Source organism: Cynocephalus volans, chromosome 5 (genome assembly GCF_027409185.1).
Source record: "Cynocephalus volans isolate mCynVol1 chromosome 5, mCynVol1.pri, whole genome shotgun sequence".
Taxonomy (NCBI): Eukaryota; Metazoa; Chordata; class Mammalia; order Dermoptera; family Cynocephalidae; genus Cynocephalus; species Cynocephalus volans.
The window spans coordinates 23898901-23926565 of NC_084464.1; the positions used below are offsets into that span (position 1 = coordinate 23898901).

General features: G+C 39.8%; 1 long non-coding RNA gene across 1 annotated transcript; it reads left to right on the forward strand.

Moving 5' to 3' along the window:
• Positions 1–1818: 1818 nt before the first annotated feature.
• Positions 1819–26650, forward strand: LOC134378403 (uncharacterized). Its single transcript, XR_010023642.1, has 5 exons — positions 1819–1899; positions 10417–10741; positions 15843–15897; positions 16558–16679; positions 26433–26650. It is a non-coding gene; the product is annotated as an uncharacterized LOC134378403 (long non-coding RNA).
• Positions 26651–27665: the final 1015 nt, after the last annotated feature.

Below are 27665 nucleotides of genomic sequence, written 5' to 3' on the forward strand. Positions count from 1 at the left end.
CACCTTCACTCTTCTTTCCCCACCCTTTGGAAGATGCATTTTGCCAGAATCTCAGCCCTCTCTTCTTCTCACAGTTTATCTCATCACATCCATGGCTTCAATCACAGTATCCTAATATATCTGTATTTCCAACTCTGACAGAACCCTAAGTTACAAATCTATATTTTAAACTGCCTTCTTGTAACCTCCATTACCCCCTACCCCCAAATTTCTTTGTTTTCCAATCTTTCCCAGCTTGGTTGTGGGCATGACTACCCACTACTCTTCTAAGCCAGATGGACCTGTCAATTTTAATTCTTAAATGTCCCTTGAATTCTCTCCCCTGGCTGTCCTATTTCCACCATCACTGCTACAACTGGATCCTCATCATTTCTTTTCAATCAATTGCAATAGCCTCCTTTTCTTTCTCTTGCCACCACCAGTCACTGCTCAAATCCACCCTACCCACTGCTGCTCTTGTAATCTTTCTAAAATGCAAATCTGAACATGTCACTCCTCTGTGGGAAGTTCTTCATTGGTTTCCTCTACTGACATAACTTCATAACTGGGCATGTGAGACCTCCACAATCTAACTTATGCTTTGATCTTTGCCTGCCTACTTTACTTTAAGCTGTGAAACAGCCTCAAGCACGTCTATCTTGTCTCCCTCGGCACTATTCTCAGTGCCAAGCCCACAGCCTGACTCCTAATAGACAATTACTAAATAGACACACCACTGCCTCGTCTCTTGTGCTTCTGATTCACGGACCCTTTTTGCCTGCCAGTCTGAATTTTTTGCAGTAACACAAGTGTGCCTTCTTCTCACAACTCCAGGCTAGTTTCTGTTTACTTGTTTATTCACACGTTCATTCATTTATCTTGGAATTACCATGATCTAACCCTGTGACTGAGTAGGTTCTCTGAATGAATAATGAAAACGAACTTAGAAGTGCAGCCCAGGAGATCACACATACCTTAGTAATTGACCAATATAAGGAACTGCAATACAAGGGCAGCTTTTCTCAGGCAGTATATACGTAAAAAAGTACAAGTGTGAGGAAAACATGTGCCCTTCTCTTGCCCTGCCCAGTTTGTTAACCAGATTTAATTAATCAAGACTTTGTAGAATGCATGGGGCAAAAACAAAGGGCAAACAAGCCAACTGATAAAGAACGACTGGAAAGATAATCAAGCTCTCCCAAGCCCCAAATCTAACCGGCGGAGAGCACTAGCTCCATAAAATGGAGCAGGTGCCCTGAAGCCCCGCCCACGGGGAGGCGGGGCTTGAGCGGGCGGGCGGGGACTTACCGGCCCTCTCTGAGCAGGGGGTCAGCGGGCGGGCCGGGCGGGAGCTGCCGCGCCCTCGCCGTTTCCTAGGAGATGAAACACACAAGACGCCGGAGCTTCACGAGAGAGCGAGCAAGGTAAGCGGCCGGCGCGGGCAGGTCCTCCCGAGCGCGCTGCGGGGCCGCCGCTCAGCCTCCGACCCAGCCCGCTCTTGTCTTGCGAGGCCGGCCAGGCATGTCCCCTCAGCACCCTGTCCTACCGGGGCCAGTCTCAGCCGAGAGACTGGGCCCGGACGCCGGTAGGCGAAGGACGGGAGGTAGGAGGGTCCCGGGAAGGGGCGGAGCGAGCGGGAGGGGTCCGCCTGCGCGGACTGCGGTCGGTGACCTCCCAGGTCCCCTTGTCAACTTTGCCGCCCTCGTGGGTCTGAGGGGCCTCCCGCCCGGGCCTCCCACCCTTCCCGTCTCCTCCACTCCCCCTGCGGCCTGGCTGGAGAGGAAACTACTTGGAGGAGCGAGGGGCGGGACTGGGTCTCCGGGAGGCGGTGGAATTGAGCGCAGAACGTTAGGAAATTAAAAAGGAGGAAGAAACGGGTCCGACTCCAGCCCTCGTCGGTGCATCCCAAACGACGCGCAGGTGAAAGCGTAATCCGGGCACTGGGTACCCCTAAGGGCCCGCGGCTGGGTGGGTCCTGGAGCCCCGGGGTGCCGGGGGACCCCCCGCCGGCTGCGGCCGGAGACGCGGGGCGCGGGGACGACCCCCTCCCAGCACATCGCTGTGCGCCGGCCCCAGGGGTCTTTTAAGGGTCCTGGTTTGCGGAGAACGATCAGAGGGCGAGTGACGAAAACTTCCTTTACTGTAAACAAGACCTTAATTTAGGGACAGGCGGAGAGTGTCGGGAGCAATAAAAGTGTTTTTTAGCGGTGAGTCATCTCAGTTCTATAAGGAAGGAGATTTATGTAATTGTGTGAGCAGACGTTTGTTTTGGTGACAACGGAATTCTCACGGAGAGAACAAAAAGTTAAAGGACTTATTTTAATCATAAAAACAACCACTGAGTCAAAATAGCGGTGGAAACGAAAGTTATTTTACAGCCTTGATAGGGAAGGAAGAAATTCTCCTGAAGGCGGCCACCTGCTGCCCCCACAAAGCTGGCCTTGGGCAGGATGTTTGATCTCTTTGTCTGGGTGAGGTTTTTTGTTGTTTGCCCGTTTAATTTAGTTTTTAAATAATTTGTGAATATTAGCACAGAGCACTGTACTTTTATTTTTTTTAAGACAGAATCTTTGTTTTTCCATTGTATTAGCTCCTCTTTTAATTTCTGTAAATATATAACTTGGTTACTTTGAAATGTTCTTTCTGTTTTGCTTTTTAAACAACTTAGCGATTTTTAAAACGTTAATTACTGTTTTGTTTTGTTTTGTTTTGTTTTACAAACGTTAATGCCAGACTTGGAGTGAGGTTGTTATAGTTTTACAAAGCCAAGTTGAAGACATCCAAACCTCATCTGTTCAGTGATTGGCAGACATGTTTTACCCTCCATTTGCCCTCTGTGTTTATCTTCTTTAATCCTATCTAAGTCCCTCATTAGCTGGCCAAAGCTGCTGAGAATAAAGCCCAAGTTTACAATAAATGCACTTAGATAAAAATAAGGAAACTAGAATGGGAGATAAATTATAAGGGTATTTATTTAGTGAAAGTCTGTAATTGAGACTCTAAATAAATGTCTTTTTCTTTAAATTGAAATATGTTTTGTTTAATCCATACGAAAATCAATTAATATTGTAGCTTGATTGTAGAATATTCTAAGTTCTTAACAATTCTGTGAAATTGAGGATTGTAGTTATATTACACTTGGATTTTTTTGTTGCATGTATATCATATATATATATATATTCATATACAAAAGAAACCGTGTTAATACATCCCTATTTTGCAGAATCAGTTGTTCAATAGGTCAACAAAGAACAATATCTGTATCCCTTAGAGAAACATTATTGTGTGTGAGTTGGAGTACCACAGGCAGTCTATTTTTTCTTAGTTCCATATACTGCTTTTTGACTAGTAATCAGTTTAGGACCTTGCTATACTACACTATGATTTCAGTGAGTAGGTATGTGGGAATATTGACGTAAAAAAACAAAACAAAACTACCTTTATATCTATGCCTCATTCCATTAGTCCATTGTCCCTATATTTTCAGGGGGATGACCAGCTTCTTACCCTGAAATGACCAGCTTGCTACCCTGGAGAGCTGTTTATGTTGTAATTAATATGGCTCAACAGAGGCCTTTGTTGAATTTTTTGTTTCAGAGCATAGTATGTAAAGTAGTTTTACTTAAAGGTTAGGTAGGTCTAAAAGTGGATAGATTCTCACAGATCCACAAATCTGAGCTTTTTAAAATCTGTCATATTCATAACCTTCACCACTCCACCCCTTGAACAGAAAGAAGCTGGGAAGATGGTCATATTCCTTGTTGATTCTCCCCTAAGTATAAGTATGCCCTATCCTGTAGCCATCCTCAGTTGAAACAAAATTTGTGTTTCCAGTGTTTATGTGGAAGTTGGTTGCTTAGGCTTGGAATGAGGTTTCTACCTTTAACCACTTCCCAAACAGCTAATTTGGGAGTGTCTTCCAGGCCAATGCAGAAAGTCATTGACTGACTGATCTGTTGTCCTAATGCAGATTTAGGGTCATCCTCTCACTTCCTGGTGCTGGTGATGGTGGTGGTTGATGGTCATATTAGTGGAAGAGAGACATGCAATTAATTTCGCTTTTCAGGTTGCTGGGCCAATGCATGGTAAATTTGGCTGATTGTAAATTTGGCTGATTGTTTCTGGCACCTTCTTACCTCTGAATTTCTGTTGGAACATACAACCCCCATCACCCCCAGCATGTTACTGGGGGCACCTCCCTCTCCCATTTCTTTCTCAAGCAATATGTCCTTTTTCAGAATTGCTGCCATTGCTTTTACCTCTCAGATACTCAGTGCTTGTCCTCGGTTAGGGGTTAAGATGAAATCAATTTGGGTAAAAGAAGAAATAATGCTATTAGAACATTACATTTGTGTTAAATAATTTTCATGAGGGGAACTCCAAGTAGACTCCTCCCTTAAACTTCCAAGTTCTAATGTCTCACACTTTCTTTACTTTTCCTGTTTTCTGTTCTTTTTCACAGCATCTTACCGGGGATCTGAATGACCCAGGTGCAGGTGGGGGCAACAGTTTGATTTTTGGGGCCGAGTCTGCAAGTTTTTGGAGCGAAGGGGATGATTCCTTTAGTTGCATCAGTGACTGTAAAAGCTGGCACTGTTTCATAAGAATAGGTTGTTTATAATTTGGAGACTACGCTAAAAAGCCAAACAGCTTCAAACCTAATATATTACACCGATTCCATCATCGATTCTCTGACTAATCATAGACAGGTTCTTTAATCTTCCATGTTTTTATTTTACAATCTTACCAACATGAGGATCATGATGGCCTTTTGCACAAATACCAGGGTACCTTAAAAAGTTCGTGGAAAAATAGAATTGAAAGATACTGCAAATCTTTCCATGAACTTCTTGAAGTACCCTCATATCTTCTGTATATTGTTACTTAACCAGAAAGGATCAGTAAACCTAGAGAGAGTATATTTCCTTAAAAGAGATAGGTGTTTGTCACCTTAAGTAGGGTAGCTAGAAAAGAATGTATAGCAATTTAATATGCTGGTAATAAATTGCAAAATAATGATTTAATAAAATCCTAAATGATAAATATATTTTAGCGCACGTTTTGTTTAATCACAGCACGTAGTACAAAACAAAACAAAACAAAACAAAAGATCTTTCAAAATTATATTCACTTATACAGATAAAGTAAAAATTAAGAAAAGCAAATACATGTTTTGGACAGGAACCATGTAGTGAGATTTTGCCTTTCTCTATATTAACACCTTAATGTTTAGAATCAGTGTCTGTGCATAATGTAAAGACCACTTTCAAAAACTATTCTTTTTTAGGCAATTGGGAAACCACCTGCTGGCATTCGTTAAGACCACCAGCTTGGGTTTAAGCTGAGGAAAATGAAGAGACCTCTAAATAGAAATGGAATCTATTGTCATGGTGTCTTTTTCAACATCCTGGTCATGGAGTTAGCATAGCCTAAGTTATTTTACATGTGCCTTTGAAGGGATTATTATCTATATGAAGTAAGATAAATGTTGAATTAATATATACACCTTGTTATTTAAAAGCCCCACAGGCTTCTTCCAAAGTTTCCTGTGAACAAATACATTCCTGTAAATAGGAAACACCACGGTTTTACTGTACTTCTGTATATGTATTTGTTTCTTTCTCCAGAAAGCCTGCCTTTGGGATCCTTAGGTGGTTAGACAACTACAACATAGCCTTGTTGGTCCTAAATTCCTGCATATAATAGAGAAGCAATTTCCATGATTTTGTTTTGTGGAAATGAAAGTGCTACAGTGAGACAAAAATAATCTTTGAAAGAAGCACTGAATTGTAAACAGCATTTTAAAACAAACTATTTTCGTGGTACCAAACGTTTTGTTACCATCTATAACTAAGCATAAAGCGTAAAGCCTTGTAACAGAATGATAGGGATTTTTAAAAGCAAAATAAGAATGATGAATAAGTGTTTATTCGAAACAGTTCATTGAAATGCAGAACGGAAAATAGGACAAGGGAGGAAATTATTGAACATTGTTGTAATGGAGTTAGACGCTAAGGCGAGTGCTTTGTTTTATTTTCTTTTAAAAGCAGTAAGAAAATCAGAACCTATTGAAACCTTAAAGGTCTTCCTATGACCTTCTAATATATACAGATCAGCAGTTCCTTATCTGTAGTTTTGAAATGCACAAAGCTCTGAAAATGAAATTTAAAAAATAATTGTGTGCAAACTCATTGCAACAGTTATTAAAACGGGACCTAAGTAGTGTGAGGCCTTTTATAGTCTTCATTTATTTTGCTGAGTCTACATTTCATAGTTTTCTGCATCTATGTTAAGATGCTGCTCAGGGGTGTTACAAACATATGGCATACACAGCATACTCCTTTTCTAAATGTGAAAATTTCTGGATTCCAAAACACGTCTGGTCCAGGAGTTTCATGTAAGCGTTCATGGACCTTTGCTAGACTGTGTGTGTCGATACCAATCCTCCTTGATGCTTAACAAATATCATGCTCCTTCCGGATTAGGCAGATAACGGCCAATCCTGATGGCAGGACACAAACCGGAAAATAACTTAGGAAGTTGGAAGCTTTAAATTTGGTGAGTGCGCTGCTCAAAAGGACTCCCCCCAATTCACTTTCCAGGCCAGTTAAGGAAGCCTGGACTTAGAATACCTGAGTTTGAATCTAGACCCTGTCACTTGTTTTTTTAATAATAAATTTTGTTGCTTTTGAAATTCAAAAATACGATATAAAGCAAATTACTTTATTAACTTTTCAAATAATATTTAAAAATAAATTTCTGTTATTTGAGTCAAAATAAAAAATCAGGTATAATTACTATGCATATAAATTGGTATTACTTGGTGCTTTACTTTAAATTTGTAGCTGGCCATGCACTTAAAAACTCTATAGCCACATGACAACTAAAGGCAATATCTGATCTGGAGTCTATCCTGGAGGGGGAAAAGCTATAAAAGGAATGATAGAGTCAGCTGATAAAACTGGAGTAGGAATGGTTCGTTAAAGTATCGTTTTCACCTTCAGTAGGGGAAAAGGGCCATTATGTATGTAAGTTAACCTTAATTGGTTCAGAAAAAAATTATTCGTGTGTGTGTGTGTGTGTGTGTGTGTGTGTGTGTGTGTGTGTGTGTGTGTAGAGTGCTCAAACGATAAAGAAAATGGGTAAAACACTAACAATAGATAAATCTAGGTTCTTTGTGTGTTCTGTGTTCTTTTTATTGTTCTCCTTTTTTGCTACTTATCTGTAAGGTTGAAATGATTTCCAAACAGAAGGTTAAAAAAAATAAAAGGCCTGTATATTACGAGAGAATTAAAAAGAAAAAAGAAACAAAAACATAAAACCACAACTCTGTAGCCCGAGCTCTGCCAATGTTATTGACGATGTTATTTCACAGACAGTAACATAAGAAAATCATTAATTCTTATCTCCATTTGTGATAGATTTGATTAATTTTTATTCAATGGAAAATTCAAAATAGTATAAAAAATGTTATTACAAATATTAGTGAATTTATTTCCAAGATTGTGTTGTTACTAGAACATCTGATCATAATGCCGTATAAAAATGTCATGTCTTCCCTCAGGGGTTTTATTTCTGTCAGTCTTGACCCTGACCAGTGCCAACAGCCTGCCCAAAGACAGAGTGCGATTCTCAGTCAGCAAAGACTAAGTGGCGTGGTGTCTTAGTCCGTTTGGGCTGCTATAACAGAGTATCTCAGATCGGGTGGCTTATAAACAACAGACATTTATTTCTCACAGTTCTGTAGGCTGGGAAATCTGCAATCAAGGTGCCAGCTTATTGGGTGTCTGGTGAAGGCCTGCTTCCTAGTTCACAATGGGTGGCTGTCTTCTCGCTGTGTCCTCACATGGTGGAAAGGGCAAAAGAGTTCTCTGAAGCCACTTTTGTAAGGGCTCTAATTCCATTAGTGCAGAGCCCTCATGACTTGGTCACTTTCCGGAGGCCCCATCTCCCAATACCATAACCTTGAGGGTAAGAATTTCAACATGAATCTGGGAGGCGATACAACCTTTCAGACCATAGCACATGACTAATGGGAGGAGCTATGGCAGAATTGGCTTTGACTTAGTTCTTGAACCAACCTCCACTGTGACTCTGGAGTGACTTTAAGCCAGTTAACATTTCTGGGCTTATTAACTACCCTGACGGCCTTACAGAACTGTTGGGAGACTACATGAGAGTAGTCTGGAAAATTATCATGTGCTATGTAATACTGTTATTGGAAAATTAGAAATAACAGAGAGCCTGAAGTGTTTTACTTATACTGTTTAAAGGATAATTGATGCTTGGTGTTATTGTTATAGTACATGCATAGTTGCTGTGTTCTCCACATGTATTATCATCTCATGGTTAATTATCGTAAGTAAATATCAACTAAGTTGTCCTCTCCATGAAGGAAAATGCCCGTGAGCTATTATTACAGCAGCTTACATATCAATTATATGACCTTTTTACAGTTAAAAGAGGAAAAAGGCAACTATGACCCTTGTTATTTTTATTGATCACCGTTACCTTTGGTAATACATAATGCTGCAACACAATGCTTTATTTCTCATTCCCATCACCTTGTAACTACAGTTGGCAGTGGTGCTCTGTCGTCTTCATCTCCAGACCAGGTTGAAGAGCAGCCCCCATATGGGGCGTGCCACACTTATGGCCGAGAGGAGTGCGGGGATGGGATCCTAGCGTAGCTCTTACAGCTTCTATTCAGATGTGGCATGTGTTGCAACTGTTGCAGTTCATTGGCCAGAGCAAGTCACATGGCCAGTTGGGGTGGGGCGTGTGAGCACTCTCCTACCACATGGGCACCAGAAGGCACGTGGCAAGGGCAAGGCAGTATGATTCTCTGTAGGAGGGGTAGAAAATAAGAATACAATCTCTGTCCTATGAGTATTCCATTATTTGTTTGAAGGTACATATGTTAGTTTCAATAAAAATAAACAACAATTTAGAGGAAAGCATTTGCCAACAAATGAGAGTTTTGAGCTTAATGACTTTCAGGGTCCTTAGATGTAATGTTCTGTGATTCGTATTTGGAATACATGGAAAACTATACCATTTTATATAATTGGGTTCCTTTCCTAAAGTTTTTCTGGGGTTTTGTTGTACAAATAGGGATTTCTGTTGACGGTTTCTGTTTGGGTGTGTTGTATTTATGGTGTAAAAGAGCTGGCCTCTTGAGGAAGAGTGCTAGAATAGCCCATCCACTGCCCACTTACCCCCAGGGCCACTACTTAGTTGGAGGACTTGGAACACTGAGAGAAACTGCCACAGGATGACATGGGTCGCTCATTTACCTGGCCCTTGACGTGTTAGTGCCACTCACACCTGTGCCACTGGGGCAAAGAGTAACTGAGATAATGAAGAACTGGTAAGAAAATTGCAATTTCACTAAGCTTTTATTTTAGTTGGTGTTTTGCCCCCTTTTAGTTATAAGAGAGTGTGTGTCTGTGCGTGTCTTTTTTGATGTAATAATTGCAAAACTACTAGGTAAGAGAGAGTATGTGTGAAGATGTTCAAAGTGATTAGTAGATACATGTTCATAGCCTCATGGAATTTTAGAGCCAGAATGCTCTTGTTTTACAGTTATGTAGAGTGAAGTCCAGTAAATTGAAAGCTTTGCCTGTGATATAGGGAGTTGGAATTTGCGCTGAGATTCAAACCTTAATCTCTGTTCTCCTAATCCAGCTTCTTATAGTTCTCACTGAACTTCTTATAGTTCAGTGAGATGTAGCTTTCTACAATTTTATGGTTATGTCTCTTGAACTCCATCTACAGTAATCACATATATTCCCAAATAGACATATATATATGTAATCATAGTTTTACATTTCTTATTTCTTTGAATCTAGTGTAACACTAATTCCTAATTGGTACTTAAAATTTTCTTCGTTTGACATCCAATAAAGTAGCATATTATTTAAATAGGATATGATGTTCTTTTATAATGCTATTCTCTTCATATGAAATGAAAGTTTGCTTTATATTTACCTTTCATAATTGGGGAACTTATATTCTACAGGGAATTTTTTTACAGAGTACAATTTTAAATTTAATATGCTAAATCAAATATGCTGCAAAAATTGATTCAAAGAATGGATATAGTATAGATGTCAGATTCTTCAAGGTCTGATTTGCAATAATATAGATTATATTAAGTAAAAGGAGCCATATGAATTATTAAACCAATATTAAACATTCATGGTGTAAATGAACCATGTAAATGAAGCATTCACCAAATGAATATTGTCAGTGTGTTATATGTGAACTACATTCCACATAGCACAAATGATTTACTGACAAATGGCATTTACATTATTTACTGGTACATTGGTATTTACATTATTTATATTTTTTCCTTGTGCTCGTGGTGGCCAGTAAATGTTTTAAAAAGACTCTTTAAAGAAAATTTATTTTATTTGTTTTTTTCTTTTATAGGGTATTCATAAGAATGGAAGCGGTGTTTCCTTGCCAGATTCCTCATTGCTGTATCTCATGAACCTACCTAGTCTTGGGGAAGAGACTTTATTTAATGATGACAAACCTGTTACCCGTGTAGCACCAGCAGTGAGAGGACAAAAACAAATAGAAATAACACATTTAAATTATATTCAACAAGGAAGTCATTTCAGTCAACAACTTCTGCTGCATTATTTTTCCAAGATGAACTGCTACACAACCATGAGACAGTGGGGGATGGCACCTACGGGAGTGTGCTTATGGGCAAGAGTAACGAGTCTGGGGAGCTTGTGGCCATCAAAAGGTACCGTGTGCGACACTGCAAGGTTTACTTTTGAAATTCTGATGTTCGTTTTCCTTTGCCTGCTTGAGAAAATATATATGCACACAGAATGGTCTAGTTTAGATGCCATGCTGCTTTGGCTAATGTGGAATGCCATGCTGGGAAAAAACTGACCAAAAAGGAATATTCTGCTAATCCCATGTATATTAATTTTCTGGTTTATCCAGCTACATTGATGAACAAAAAAACATAAGTTTTTTTTTATGCGTAATGCATTTGGACTGAAACTGAAGGTAATCTTTGGGATGGTTTTACAGTTTAAAAGTTTTAAAAAAATTAAGATGGGTACAAAGTAGAGCTTATTATTTCTTTAAAACAATAGGCCTCAAAATCAGATGGCATTCATAATATCAGATTGAGTTCTGAATAGCATTTGGTATTTTTTCCTGAACTTATCAATTAAATAGAATTAATTATTACTAATTTAATTATTTCTTTTTAATTTACTGTATTTATCTTTTGCTACCTAACAAAATATCACAAAGCTTAGAAACTTAAGAACAAACATTTATTAATTCACACAGTTTCTGTGGATCAGGACTTAGGAGTGGTTTAACTTGGTAGTTCTGACCTAGGGTCTCTCATGAGGTAACAGTCAGATACTGGCCAAGGTTGCCGTCATCTGAAGGCTTGACTGGGGCTGCAGAATCCACTTCCAAGTGGCTCACTCTGTCAGTTTCTAGGGCTGCCATAACAAAGGACAACAGACTGGGTGACTTAAACAACAGAAATTTATTTCCTCACTGTTCTAGAGGCTAGAGGTCTGAGATCAAGGTGTCAGCAGGGTCAGTTTCTTCTGAGCCTTCTCTCCTTGGCTTGTAGATAGCTATCTTCTCTCTCTGTCTTCACATGGTCTTCCCTCTGTGTGTGTCTGTGTCCAAATTTCCTTTTCTTATAGGAAATATGTCCTCCTACAGAGCACTGAGAAACCCCAGCATAAAAAGGATGGGGCCTGGGTTAGAGTCTTACAAAGAAGACTGAGAAAGAACCAGCAGAGAAATAGAGTGAAAACCAGGAGAGTGTAGGAAATGGCTGAACCCAAGGGAAATATCTAAAGAAGGAGGGTGCTCAGCTGGTAGGCAGGTAATAACTAACGACTGAAAAGCATCTGGATTTGTTAGGAACACATCTTGCTGCAAGTAACAAATTCATAGATTAATAGCAAGTAACAAAACCCATGCTTTAAATAAGTAGGCGTTTATTTTTCTGTCATATCAAGAAATCTGGAGTTTGATGTTTCCAGAACATTTTCAGTGGCTCAACAGTGTACCCAAGAAATCCAGACTTTTCTATCTCCTTTATATGAGCCATTAGCATTTTTTTATCCTCAAATGTTTTGTCACCTAATGGCCACGTTATGGCTACTTCACCTCCAGGCATTACATTGATGTTCAAGGTGGGAAGAAGGGAGAATAATACCAGCTCTCGTCGTTTACCAGGAAGGAATATTTCTTTCCCAGAAGCCTCCAAGGACTTCCCCTTACATCTTAATGGCTAGAACTGGGTACTTTACTTCCAAAGGGGGCTGAGAAAGTGAGTGTTCTTCGCTCTTCCAGCCTTTATACTAGGAGGCAAAAGGAACAGGGCTGGAAATGTTCTTGTATCCACGTGATATTATGTGCCAGGGTGTTCTTGGATTGGGGACTATGGCATAACTGATGGCCATGGTGAGCGCTGTTCCAGGAAATAGTGGATGAGACGAGGCAGATTGCAGGAGGGCAGGGAGAGGGAAACATGGCACTGGAGGTGCTGAGCTTTCAGTAGTTGTGAGAAATGTGTTTCTGAGAACGAGGAAAGTCATGAGTATCGTGAAGGGTCTGCCTGAGACTACATGGGATTACTAGGAGTGTGGAGCTGCTGGGAGCATCGCATGACCTTTCCTTCTTCCTTCACCAGACTTCAGGGAAAGCCGAGATGGGAGGACAGCAAGGCGGGAGAGGAGGAGTGTTGAGAGAGGGGCACGTTTAGAACATGTGTGTGATCTTGAGAGTACAGGGGTGAGAGCTGATTATGGGACCCACGCTGGATGTGGCAGCAAGCAGAGCCACACAGGCGATTGCAGGAACAGCAGGAGCTGAACAAGAGGCGTGTGCAGCAGGGCATTCCTGGGTAGTTCTAGTGCAGGGGTAGGAGGTTATGGTCAGAGTCTGGAGTTATATAGGTTCAGGTTTTGGAGAGCAGAACTATTCCTCAGGATGACAAGGTGTGTACGAGCGACTGTGGTGGGATAGAGGTGAACAGCTGTCTGGAGTTAAGGAACTGTGAGGCCAGCTGGCAGGACTATCAATATGAATGTTGACTGTAGCCACTGCTCCTTATGGTTCTGGACAAGGTAGAATCTTAGGATAGTTTTTGTCCTATGAGAGTCACACAAAGAAGGCTTTGTCATTTCTCTGAAGCCTGATGCGAAGGAATAAACTATACCTGAAAATTACAGATACTAGACCCCTTATTCTCCATCCTCACTTTATCCCTATTCGTTACCAACACAACTCGCATCCCATTGTATCCAATCAGGACCATTATCTTATGTTTGTTGGTATGAAATGTTAGGCATTCCCAGTGTCGGCCCCTAAATATTCTAGGTATAACACTTTGGACAACACTTTAAATCCATCCATACTTTAGCCCCCAAATTAAACAAATACCATGTAGGGATGTAGCAGATGAAGAGCTTCCCATCCTTAACGTTCAAAGTGGACAGTAAACATGTCCCCATGAAGGGAAATAGATTATGTGGAAGGTGGTATTTTTTATTCTAAAAGCATTTTGAACAGAAGAACCAGGAGTCAGGTGTTGGGCTGGGGGCTGTTGGAACTAGACGTGCTCAGTGAAGAGTTACGTGGAGGCATGGAACGGACAAGAGGCCGAGCGCCAGCACAGCATGGTCATCCAGAAGCCAGGGGGGTGGCAGCTGGCAACTGGTGGACATGGGGGTGTGACTTGAGAATGTGAACACGGGAAAGAAAGTGTGGACATAGTCCAGCAAGCAGTGAGCTAGGCTTTGGAGCCATCTAGAAATGCAGTCAGAACTCTAGGGTGAGTTGGAGGCTAAGTGGTTAGAAGCTGGAAGAACACTGCGATGACGGACAAAGTAAAAGGTTCCTTTTTGAAAATTTCCTTTGGAAAACTTTAATGTACGGCACTGGTAAGAAACCTTTTGCCATTTTTAAAAAAAGCCATAACATACAATTCATTAGAGGATGGTTGTAAGATTCCCTCACCTCATTAAGTTAAATATTTGTTAAGCCCTTGGAGGACTTGAGAGGCAATTCCATTTCTGAGTCTGCCATGTGGGTGGCAGGTCCTCATGAGCCCACCTGTGGGTATAGAAATCCACCCAGTCATTTAGCAGATATTTATTGGGCACCTACCATGTGCCAAAAACTGGTCTAGGCTTATGGAAGTGTCTTCAAGGAGCTTATGTGTGGCAGGAGGGGAGAAGGGCTAAACTAAAAAATAAGTATATTATATAGCATTGTTAGAAGGTGGTAAATGCTATGGAGAAAAAGCAGAGCAAGAAAGGTGACTGGAAAAGGTACTATCATTTTCTTATGACGAGTAGTTGGGTATAGCCATGCAAATTAGTTTAGGGTATTAAAGAAATAAGGATCAGCCTGAAGTGACCTTTCATTTCCTCTGACCAGCCAGGTCTTTCTAGATGTTTCTGTCTGCCTTGAAACCTTTTTCTGTCTTCACATGCAGGCACTTTGTATCTTTCAGGTCGCAGCTGAAATGCTGCCTTAGTGAAAGGACTGTCCATTAAGTCTTTAAAAGATCCCCTTGTTATTCTAGCTTAGGGTTCTTAAACTAATTTGTCCATCTGTTTTGTATTAACCAATCTAAAGTCTACTTCCTCTGTTAGATGAGGAGCACCATGGTGACCATATCTGATTTGTTCATTGCCGTGACGTGTAGCTGATGTTGGATGAATTAATAAATAAAAGAAGATGGCCAGGAACCCAAAAGGCCTTTTTTAAGTTATTCTAGGAAATTGGTTTGTCTTTGAGATAACTATTTTGTAAGGAAATCTCTGTGTTTTTTGCAGATAGATACATACCTCACCTTAGGGAAGTATTGATGAGAAGTGGTAATTTCTGGAAAGTAGCATATTAGTAAGTATGGATGAAGCGAGTACAGATTTTAAGTAGGCTATAAGTTTCAATTACTGAATTGTGAAAAGCTACTTGAATATATTTTTATCTGGCTTCTAAAAGCTTGGATACTTTTTAAATTCTGAAATTACTTTTTAAGAATCATAGATTGTATGTACAGTTTTGGATGGATGTGATCATTTCATTATACTATTTGTATAGCTTTATTTGCATTGACTTCTATTTTATTTTAAATTCATCATTGTGCTAGATTTACCTTTTTCATTTTAGCAAGACATTTATAAATCTATAGCACTGAAAAATAGCCTTTGGTAAGCCAGAAAACCCTCAATTTCATCAAGCTTCTTCATAAATTTCTAGTACCTGAGTGACTACAAATGAAATTCTGATTCACTAAGTGTATTTTAGAAATAATAGCAGTGTTGCCTTCAAGTCTTATTATAGTTGATCAGAGATGTTGGTGAAAGTAAGAACATGTACTGAGTGCTGAGCTAAGCGGTTTACAATAAGCTTTTCTTATGCAGTAGTTTCTACTTTATGGCTAGCTGAGGAATTTGAAACACAGAGAGGCCATTAGGGTACTTGTCCAAGGTCATACAATCAGTGGGCAGCTGGACAGGGATTTGAATCCAGGCTGATTTTTGCAGCCCATGCTCTTGAGCGTTATGTTGAGCTGCCAAATGTTTATTCGTTTCCTTACCTGTGTAGTACACCCTCATAGAGGCTCTGCAGTATAAGAATTATTCTACCTCTAAGCTTTCTAAGGATCATCTAGAACATCTCAATAGGAGATTACAATACTAAATGAAAACAGTAGGGCGTATTTGGTTTTTCTTTTTCATAGTTTGCTCAAAGGGAACCAATAATAGAGTAAGAAAGCCACCAGTGTGATTTGTATCTTCAGATCCTCAGTTCCTGTACACTAAACTTGTCCTTATTTATTTCAGGATGAAGAGAAAGTTCTATTCTTGGGACGAATGTTTGAACTTGAGAGAAGTTAAGGTAAAATACTAAAGATGAACAGAACCTGAGAAGGCCTTAACTCTACCTCACACCTGAGGACTGTAGCCAGGGAGATGATTCTGTTCTCTGTGGGAAGCATTCCAAAGATACCTGTGTTTATGTTTTTCCTTTATCTTCCTAAAGTAATTTCTCATTTCTTCTTGTTCTGATGTTAGTGGAGAACAGAAAATAATTATACCCTCATATTTGAAAGTTTACTCTCACTTTTCAAAGAGCATTTTAATTCATATTATCAAAGGAAAGAATTTTTTTAATTGCTGCATGTCACTTTTAAAATATTTTATGTTGTATGACTTGTGTAAACTTTTGGAGACTTTTATGGAATTCACATGGTTAAGTCAGACAAAAGTTAGACCTATCTCACAGACGGAGAGAAGAAGCGACAGATTGAAATGTTCCGTAGCTATTGCTGACTTGGTTTATTTTGCACTTAACATTCATTACTTAAAACAATTACTGCTTGCTTTCAATAGATGTTCTAAGATGTTTTTAGATTAGGTAGATATTAAAATGTAATTTGTTAATGAGTCCAGAAGAAATGGAAAATTACTTAAGGTACTTATCATACTTAGCATTGATGAGATTTGACCAACTTCTAAAATTTTTCTTTAAAAATTTCAATGCTTTGTTGTTTTGCAGTCTCTGAAGAAACTTAATCATGCCAATGTGATTAAACTGAAAGATGTTATCAGAGAAAATGACCATCTTTATTTTATATTTGAATATATGAAAGAAAACCTCTATCAATTAATGAAAGACAGGTATGTCTTTATTCTAAAAAACTAATTTCCTCCATGAGTTCTTCGGATCTTTTCAATGTGTCATACTTTGCTATATACAGATTTATCACTTAAGAGATAGATTTAAATTAATTAGTTCTCTTTTCTTAACACTGAGGAAGAACCGGCTATGACATAGCCACCACTTTTCTGTTATAATTTCTTAAAAATCAAAGTAGTACTCCTATTTCATATAAACACACATAGTATCCAGTTATACTTTTTCTTTTATTTTTAAATTTTATTTTGTTGATATACAATGTGGTTGATTATTGTGGCCCATTACCAAAACCTGCCTCCCTCCTCCCTCTCCCCCCTCCCACCCAACAATGTCCTTTCTGTATGCTTGTCATGTCAACTTCAAGTAATTGTAATTGTTATGTCTTCTTCTCACCCCCGGTATTTTTTTTGTGTGTGTGTGTGTGTGTGTGTGTGTGTGTGTGTGTGTGTGTGTGTGTGTGTGAGAGTGTGAGTGTGTGTGTGAATTTATTTATTTATTTTTATCTCCCACCAATAAGTGAGAATATGTGGTATTTCTCTTTCTGTGCCTGACTTGTTTCACTTAATATAATTCTCTCAAGGTCCATCCATGTTGTTGCAAATGGCAATATTTCATTCTTTTTTATAACTGAGTAGTATTCCATTGCATAGATATAGCACATTTTGCGTATCCACTCATCTGATGATGGACATTTGGGTTGGTTCCAACTCTTGGCTATTGTAAAGAGTGCTGTGATGAACATTGGGGAACAGGTATACCTTCGACTTGATGATTTCCATTCCTCTGGGTATATTCCCAGCAGTGGAATAGCTGGGTCATATGGTAGATCTATCTGCAATTGTTTGAGGAACCTCCATACCATTTTCCATAGAGGCTGCACCATTTTGCAGTCCCACCAACAATGTATGAGAGTTCCTTTTTCTCCGCAACGTCGCCAGCATTTATCATTCAGAGTCTTTTGGATTTTAGCCATCCTAACTGGGGTTAGATGGTATCTCAATGTAGTTTTGATTTGCATTTCCTGGATGCTGAGTGATGTTGAACATTCTTTCATATGTCTGTTGGCCATTTGTATATCTTCCTTAGAGAAATGCCTACTTAGCTCTTTTGCCCATTTTTTAATGGGGTGGTTGTTTTTTTCTTGTAAAGTTGTGTGAGTTCCTTGTATATTCTGGATATTAATCCTTTGTCAGATGTATATTTTGCAAATATTTTCTCCCACTCTGTTGGTTGTCTTTTAACTCTGTTAATTGTTTCTTTTGCTGTGCAGAAGCTCTTTAGTTTGCTATAATCCCATTTGTTTATTTTGCCTTTGGTTGCACGTGCTTTTGGGGTCATATTCATGAAGTCTGTGTCCAGTCCTATTTTCTGAAGTGTTTCTCCTATGTTTTCTTTAAGAAGTTTTATTGTTTCAGGGTGTATATTTAATTCTTTAATCCATTTTGAGTTGACTTTAGTGTATGTTGAAAGGTATGGGTCTAGTTTCATTCTCCTGCATATTGATATCCAGTTCTCCCAGCACCATTTGCTAAAGAGGCAGTCTCTTCCCCAGTGTATAGGCTTGGTGCCTTTGTCAAAGATTAGATGACTGTAGGTGTGTGGGTTGATTTCTGGATTCTCTATTCTATTCCATTGATCAGTGTGTCTGTTTTTATGCCAGTACCATACTGTTTTGGGTATTATAGCTTTGTAGTATAGTTTAAAGTCAGGTAGTATTATACCTCCAGCTTTTTTTTTTTTTTGCTCAGCATTGCTTTGGCTATGCGCGGTCTTTTGTTATTCCATATAAATGTCTGGATAGTTCTTTCCATTTCTGAGAAAAATGTCATTGGAATTCTGATGGGGATTGCATTGAATTTGTTTATCACTTTGGGTAGTATGGACATTTTCACTATGTTGATTCTTCCAATCCAAGAGCATGGGATATCATTCCATTCTCTTGTATCCTCTCTAATTTCTCTAAGCAGTGGTTTGTAGTTCTTGTTATAGAGATTTTTCACATCCTTGGTTAACTCAATTCCTAAGTATTTTATTTTTTTGGTGGCTATTGTAAATGGGCAGGCTTTCTTGATTTCTCTTTCTGCATGTTCACTATTGGAGAATAGAAATGCTACTGATTTGGGGGTGTTGATTTTGTATCCTGCTACTGTATTGAAATCATTTATCACCTCCACGAGTTTTTTTGTAGAGGCTTTAGGCTGTTTGATATATAGGATCATGTCATCCTCAAACAGGGACAGTTTGACTTCATCTTTTCCAATCTGGATGCCCTTTATTTCCTTCTCTTCTCTGATTGCTCTGGTTAGTACTTCCAACACTATGTTGAATAGGAGTGGTGAGAGTGGGCATCCTTGTCTAGTTCCTGTTCTTAAAGGAAAAGCTTTCAGCTTTTCCCCATTCAGGATGATATTGGCAGTGGGTTTGTCATATATGGCTTTAATTATGTTGAGATACTTTCCATCTATACCTGACTTACAGAGGGTCTTTGTCATCAATGAATGCTGAATTTTATGAAATGCTTTTTCAGCATCTATAGAGATGATCATATGGTTCTTATGTTTGATTTTATTAATATGGTGTATCACATTTATTGATTTGCATATCTTGAACCAACCTTGCATCCCTGGGATGAATCCCACTTGATCATGGTGAATAATTTTACTTATGTGTTGCTGTATTCTGTTTGTTACTATTTTAGTGAGGATTTTTGCATCTATATTCATCAAGGATATCGGCCTGTAGTTTTCCTTTTTGGTTATGTCTTTACCTGGTTTTGGTATCAGGATGATGTTTGCATCATAGAATGAGTTTGGGAGATTTGCGTCTGTTTCCAACTTTTGGAATAGCTTGTAAAGAATCGGTGTCAATTCCTCTTTGAATGTTTGGTAAAATTCTGCTGTGAATCCACCTGGTCCTGGGCTTTTCTTTGTTGGGAGCCTTCTGATAACAGCTTCAATCTCCTTTATTGTTATTGGTCTGTTCAAATTTTCTACGTCTTCATGTTTCAGTTTTGGGAGCTTGTGTGTGTCCAGAAATTTATCCAATTCCTCCAGATTTTCAAATTTGTTGGTGTATAGTTGCTTATAGTAGTCTCGAATGATTCCTTGTATTTCAGATGAATCATTTGTAATATCACCTTTTTCATTACTAATTTTTGTTATTTGAATCTTCTCTCCTCTTTTTTTTGTTAGCCATGCTAATGGTTTGTCAATGTTATTTATCTTTTCAAAAAACCAACTTTTTGATTCATTGATCTTTTGTATTGTTTTTTGGGTTTCAATTTCATTAAGTTCTGCTCTGATCTTAATGATTTCTTTCCATCTGCTAACTTTAGGTTTGGATTGTTCTTGTTTTTCTAGTTCTTTAAGGTGAAGTGTTAGGTTGTTCACTTGCCATCTTTCCATTCTTCTGAGGTGAGCATTTAATGCAATAAATTTCCCCCTTAGCACTGCTTTTGCGGTATCCCACAGGTTTTGATATGATGTACCATTGTTTTCATTAGTTTCAACAAATGTTTTGATTTCCTGTTTGATTTCTTCTTGGACTCATATGTCATTAAGTAGATTGCTGTTTAATTTCCATGTGTTTGTATAGTTTCCAGAATTTCATTTGTTACTGATTTCTAATTTTAATCCTTTGTGGTCTGGAAAAATACATGGAATTATTTTTTAAAAATTATTTTAAAAAATAATTCCATTTTTTAAAAAAAATTTTTTGAGACTTGATTTGTGACCTAACATGTGATCTTTCCTGGAGAATGATCCATGTGCTGATGAGAAGAATGAATATTCTGAGGTTGTTGGATGGAATGTTCTGTAGATACCTGCCAAGTCCAATTGGTCTAGGGTGTTGTTTAGATCTTGTGTTTCTCTGCTGATTCTTTGCCTAGATGATCTGTCTAATATTGACAGTGGGGTGTTCAGGTCCCCTTCTATTATGGTATTAGTGTCTATTTCCTTCTTTAAGTCTAATAGAGTTTGCTTTATAAATCTGGCTGCTCCGACATTGGGTGTGTATATATTTATGATTGTTATGTGTTCTTGATGGATGAATCCTTTTATCATTATGTAGTGGCCCTCGTTATCTCTTTTTATAATTTTTAGTTTAAAGTCTATTTTATCAGATATAAGAATAGCTACTCCAGCTCGATTTTTATTTCTGTTTGCATGATGAATCTTTTCTATCCTTTCACTCTTAGTCTGTATGAGTCTTTATAGGTGAGGTTGGTCTCTTGAAGGCAGCATATAGTTGGGTCCTCCTTTTTAATCCAGTCAGCCAGTCTGTGTCTTAATGATTGGAGAATTTAATCCTTTTACATTAAGAGTTGTTATCAAAAAGTGTTGATTTACTCCTAGCATTTTACTGATTTTTGTTTGGATGTCTTAAGTGTCTTTTGTTCCTTTCTTCCTGATTTACTGTTTGTCTTCTGTAATTGTTGGTTTCCTGGGTTATAGATAAACTTTTTTTTCTCTTCATTGTTGGTGTTTTTATTTTACTAGTGGGTTTTTATTTTTCTTGAGTTTTTATGGCAGTGGTAGTTATTTTTCAGGAACCAAGCCCAGTACTCCCTTGAGAATTTCTTGTAAGGGTGGTCGTGTGGTGGTGAACTCCTGCCGTTTTTGTTTCTTTGAGAATGTACTATTTGCCCTTCATTTTGGAAGGATAGCCTTGTGGGGTAGAGTATTCTTGGCTGGCAATCTCTGTCTTTTAGTATTTTGACTATATCATCCCATTCCTTTCTGCCTTTTAGGGTTTGTGATGAAAAGTCTGATGTTAGCCTGATTGGGGCTCCCTTATAGGTGATTTGATGCTTCTCTCTTGCAGCTTTTAAGATTCTCTCTTTGTCTTTCAGTTTTGCCAATTTGACTACAACATGTCTTGGAGAAGACCTTTTTGGGTTGAATACATTTGGGGATTTTTGAGCTTCCTGGATCTGAAGATCCGTGTCTTTTCCTTTACCTGGGAAGTTTTCTGCCACTATTTTGTTGAATATGTTTTCAATGCTATCTCCTTTTTCCTCACTTTCTGGAATACCCATGACTTTGATATTTGAGAGCTTAACGTTGTCTGATATCTCTCTTAGATTTTCTTCAATGTTTTTAATTCTTTTTTTTTTTGGTCTGCCTGTGTTTGAAAAAACAGCCCATCTTCAAAGTCGGAAGTTCTCTCTTCTGCTTCTTCAAGCCTGCTGGCTAAACTCTCTGTTGTGTTTTCTATTTTGTTGAATGAATTCTTCAGCTCGGCGAGCTCTGCTACATTCTTTTTTCAGGGCCATTGATTTCCTTGTACATTTCTTCTTTCAGGTCCTGTATACTTTTCCTCCTTTCATCATGTTGTCTAGCTGAGTTTTCTTGTATCTCATTTGGTTTCCTTAGAATTATCACTTGACATTTCTTGTCAGACATTTCAAGGGCTTCTTGTTCTATAGGATCTAGGACTTGAGAGTTATTACCCTTTGGTGGTGTGCTTTCTTGATTTTTCATATTTCTGGTATCTTTCCTTTGATGTTCAGTCATTGTGGCAGGGGATTTCACAGTCCACTGGTTCGACACTATTGTCTGGCTAGGATCCTGCTGGACTCATATGTCATTTGACCCAATTTGGCATGGCTGCCTCAGTGTCTGCTCGGTTGCCTGCTGGTGCCTCAGGCATGTGGTTGCCTTGGGTCTTGGGCCTCTCTGGGGGGGTGTCTCTCTGGTCAGCGCACACTCTGCTGGGCTGGGGATGGGGTCTGGGGGTGGCAAGGCCTTCCTGCTAGGTCACATGCTGGTGCCAAGGGGCACATGGTCTCCACTGGACTCAGGCCTCTCTGGGGGGATGCCTCTCTGGTTGGTGTGCAGTCGGCTGGGCTGGGGATGGGGTCTGGCAGCAGTGAGGCCTACCTGCTTGGTTGCGCACTGGTGCCAGAGGGTGCATGGTCTCCTCGGATCTCGGGCCTCTTCAGGGAGGTGACTCTCTGGTCAGCATCCACTTGGCTGGGCTGGGGATGGGGTCCAGCAGCAGCGAGGCCTACCTGCTCGGTTGCATGCTGGTGCTGAGGGGCGTATGGCCTCTGTGTGACTCAGGCCTCTCCAGTGGGGTACCTTTCTGGTCAGTGTGTACTCAGCCGGGCTAGGGATGGGATCCAGCAGTGGTAAGGCCCACCTGCTCAGTCACATGCTGTCACCGCAGGGCGCATGGTCTCCATGGATCTTGGGCCTCTCCAGCAGGGCGCCTCTCTGGTCCGTGTGCACTCGGCCGGGCTGGGAATCCAGTCTATATCATTTAAGTGGGGAATTTAGTCCATTTATGTTCTGGGTTGTTACTGAAAGGCAAAGCCTTCTTCCTGCCATTTTGTTAATTTCTCTATATTAGTTTTATATTTCTTATGTTCCTTTCTTTCCGTTTTATTGCTTGTCTTTGCTATTGGGTGTTTTTTTTTGTAATGATAAAATGCATTTTCTTTCTCTTTCTCATTTATGTATTGGTTCTACTAGCAGTTTTTATTCTTTCTCATGTATTTGTGATGACATATCTTTCTCTTTTTATTCCAGATGTAGGACCTCCTTGAGGATTTGTTGAAGGGCTTGTCATGTGGTAGTGAATTCCCATGGTTTTTGATTGTCTGGGAGAGGTACTATTTCTCCTTCACTTCTGAAGGAAAGTTTTGCTGGATATAGTATTCTTAGTTGGCATTTTTTCCTTTTTTTAGTACTTTGAATATGTCATCCCATTCTCTTCTGGCCTATAGGGTTTCTGTTGAGAAGTCTTATGTTAGCCTGGTGGGGCCTCCCCTATAGGTGATTTGATGCTTTTCTCTTGCTGTTTTTAGAATTATTTATTTGTCTTTGACTTTTGATAATTTTGACTATGATGTGTCTCAGGGAAGTCCTGTTTGGGTTCAATTTGTTTGGAGACCTTTGAGTTTCTTGGATCTGTAAGACCATATCTTTCCAAATATTTGGGAGGTTTTCAGCTATCATTTCATTAAATAGGCTTTCAATGCTTTTTTCTTTCTCTTCCCCTTCTGGTACAACTATAATACAGATGTTTGTATGCTTAAGATTACCATAAAGATTTTGCAGGTTTTCATTATTTTTTAAATTCTTTTATTTTCTTTTTGGTCCAACTGTATTTCAAAAAGCCTGTCTTGTAGTTCAGAGATTCTTTCTTTTGCTTGTTCTAGCTTGCTGTTTATGCTCTTTGTTGTATTTTCTATTTTTTTGAATGAATTTTTCAATTCTAGGATTTCTGCTTGATTTTTTTTATTGTTTTTATCTCTTTGTTGAATTTCTCATACATGTCCTCAAATTTATTTCTTTTTATCTAATTTTTATCCATCATTTTGAGTTTCCTTAGTATTGCCCTTTGGGATTCCTCCTCAGGCAATTCATCAATCTCCTGTTGTATACTCCCAACTCAACTTATAGATGAAAGTTTTGTAGCCCAGGGAAAGAGAGTGGTTTTCTCCAAGACACACAGCTATTTAGGAGGCTGCAGTAACAGGGTGACCAATTGCCCTGGCACTGAGGGGTTTTCCAAGCACTGAGGGGCTTTCCAGGATGCAGGACTTTAAAAGCTAAAACCTGGGCAATCCTAGGCAAACCAAAATGGCCTAGTCACCATAGGCAGTACTGAGACAAGGTCCTTGTCTCCTGATTTCCAGCCAGAACACTAGCCTTTTCACTTATGAAACAAATGCTCTATACCAAGTGCCCTTCCCCCAGTCCTTATTGAGCTCACAGTCCTGGGTGAGCCCTGGGACTATGTTAAGGTCACTGTGCAGCTCAGGGCTAGAGCACAAGGACTGGGTGAATTGGCATCTGTCTGCCAATAGCCACATTGCATCTGGGTGTGCTGCTTGGGTGCCCATATTCAGGCCACATGGAGGTGAGGAAGGATAAGAAATATTAGTGGGAGCCTGGGCTGATCATAGACAGAATGGGACAAGTGAATTCAGCTCTAAAATAAAGTTGGGAGATGGGTGGGAGAAAGAGTAAGGAGTTGAGGTTGCTGGTGTGAACTTTGCAAATGACACATCAAATCTTCTGCCTGGATGCATATAAACAACAAAGAACCTGTATCCAGAATATATGAAGAACTCCGACAAATCAATGAGAGAAGACAGATCACCTAGGAGGAAAAATAGGCAAAAGACTTAACGAACAATGTACAAATAAATGATCAGTAACATATGAAAAGGTGCCAACCTTTAGTAATCAGAAAAAATGCAAATTAAAACCATATAAACTTACCAAAGTGACTAAAATAAACACCAAGTGTTGTTGGGAATGTGGAACAACTGGAACTCTCATATTCTGCTGGTGGGAGAATAAATTGGTACAACCACTTTGGAAAATTGCTTGGCAGTGTCTATTAAAGCTGACTGTACACATACCCCATGAGCATGCAGTTCTGCTCTGAGGTATGTGCTCAAACAGAAGTGAATGTTTATGTGCACTGAGACAGAAAGAATGTTCTTAGTAGCATTATTTACAAGAGCCCCAAATTGGAAATAAATGTCTATCAATAGAATGATGGATAAATAATTGTGATATAATCGAACAATGGAATGCCATACAACAACAAAAATGAATGACATTGCCATATCTACCAACATAAATTAGATACAGAAAGGAACATGTTATATACATGATTCCATTTATATAAAGTTCAAAAGTAGGCAGAACTGATGCCTAGTTTTGGAAATGAAGATACTAATGCCTTTCAGGGAGTTGGTGAGTAGGATGGAGTGTGAGCAGAGCTTCTTGGAATGTTCTTTTCCTTGATCTGGGTGGTGTTTACATGAGTGAGTTCACCTTGTGAAAATTTATTGAGATGAGCCCTTGTAATTTGAGTTCTTTTCTGTATGTAGGTAATTCTTTAATACATACATTTATTTAAGAAATGGAGGCAATGTTTCATCTAGTGCCTTTCCTCCATGTTCTGAGTCACTGTGCAGCTATGAGCAAAAAATCTGGGCCTTAGTTTCCCCAGGACAATATCCTACTACTGTCCATAGTTATGGTGGGAAAGAAAGGTACTTATTTGTGCCTTCCCCTTGGGTTCTGTCTTGTAGGCTGGGAGACCCTTGCCATCTGCCTTCCCTGTCTGGCATGAAGGTTCCCATGTGCAATGGGGCGATCAGCCCCTTCCAGCCCCAGAACACCTTTACTTCTCTGGAGGAAGTTCTGGGCCCCAAACCATACCGAGCCACCTGTTCTAGAACTTTATCAAATTGGCTCCTGTCAATCTCCTCTCTCCCTCCAGCCATTCCACTTCATTTTCAGGCCATTTAATCCATTTTTTTTTCTCGTTTGTCCTTGGTTTTCAAGACAGCCCATTTGGGCTGAACCGTATTTGATGACAAATTGTCAGAACAGCTCAGGCCTTAGTTCTGTTGTGTGATTTAAGCAAAAAATAAAAAAATTTTTTTTGACTGGGGAAATTAGATGAAGGTGATTGCAGCTAAAGTGCCTTTTATCGAAGCTTTTGGAAAATGTAAATGTCATCAGTCTTGTCAAAGCCGGACACAGGAGAAAATAACAGAACTAAAGGCGGGCCAGGATACATGCTGGGCCTGCACAGACTTAGAATTAGCCTTCCTATTTGTTATTATTTTTTCCTCACAGGTAGTGAGGTGGAAGGGGGAGGAGAGGAGAAGATAAATAGAAGGGGAAAGGGGGGCACGGCAGGGATCTAGGTGAAAAATGCTAAACCTGAGAAGTCTTATTTATTTTTTTTAATTCCTCTAGAGTGCTGACAACATCCTAGTGACTTCTGAGCAACCGAGATGCGAGCTGCGAAGGGTTGAAAGCTTCATCCTTGGCCCGGACTTGGAGTTGAGGACAGTGGGCCAGGCTGGGCGGGTTGGGGAGACATGGCCATCAGGCCCCTGTGCTGTCATCTCAGCAGCTAGAGATTGACACCTTGGGAAGTGTACCCACATGGGAAGAACCGACCCATCAATCAAAGACCCACTGAGCACTCTTAGGTGTGAGAACCTGGATATAACATGAAGACCATGTCTCAGCCTTGTCCTAGAAGAGCGTGTTGCTAAGAATCTAGAACTGGGACTCTGATGAAGGGTTGGTGTTAACTATGGATCTGTACTTGTTTTTTTTCTTTTCCTTGGTGGCTGGCGTTAGTTATAAGATGGCACTCTAACCAATTGAGCCAACCAGCCACCCCTGGATGTGTAACTGGAGGAAAAGCTATCTAAGGAAATCAATTGCAACTTGAGTCTGAAACCAGTAGATTAGTGGATGAGGGTAAAGAACAGGTGACACATGAGTTATTTAACCAGAAATTCAAGCAGAGATTGAGGTTGGGGCATAGCAGACAAGCCTCAGAGAGCTGACCCTTAGTGCAAAGGTCCAGACTGGTGATGGTCAGCTCTAGTAAGGGCAGGCAGGAGGCAACAGGTAACCATACACAGGAGGTGGGAGTTGAGGGGAGGGAAATTTAGCCCTTCGGTTCTGGGCCAGGGCTTAGTCAATGGAACCGAGTCTTAGGTTATGGGGAACAAGGTATGACTTTAAAGAGCAAAAGCTGGAGCCCAGTCTCAGAGAGGAGAAAGTTCAAGTTTAGAGTGGGAGTCCAGTAGCAAGATTATGTCAAAGAAGATCTCTGGCCTATGACTGAGGGCTGCTCACAGTTCACCTGAGGATAATGTAATTCCTTATTCTATAGTGGGATGAGACTCTACTTGGGAATTGAGTATCTGGAGTTCCTAGGGTTGGCAAGATATAGGGAGCCTAACAGCTCTTCATGGAAGAGCTGTGTCTCATCAGCACATATCTGTCCAGACATGCATGTTGGGTCTCAGCAAGCTGGCCAAGAGCTTTGACTTTAGAGAAGGGAGAAATTGTTTCAGGCTGGCATAATTGGTAAAGGTTTTTTGGAAGAGATGGGAGCCAGACTCAGGAGTTCCCATCTCCTCCCTGGTTCTCAAGGATGGAGCGAGCCAGATGGCAGCTCCTGAAAGC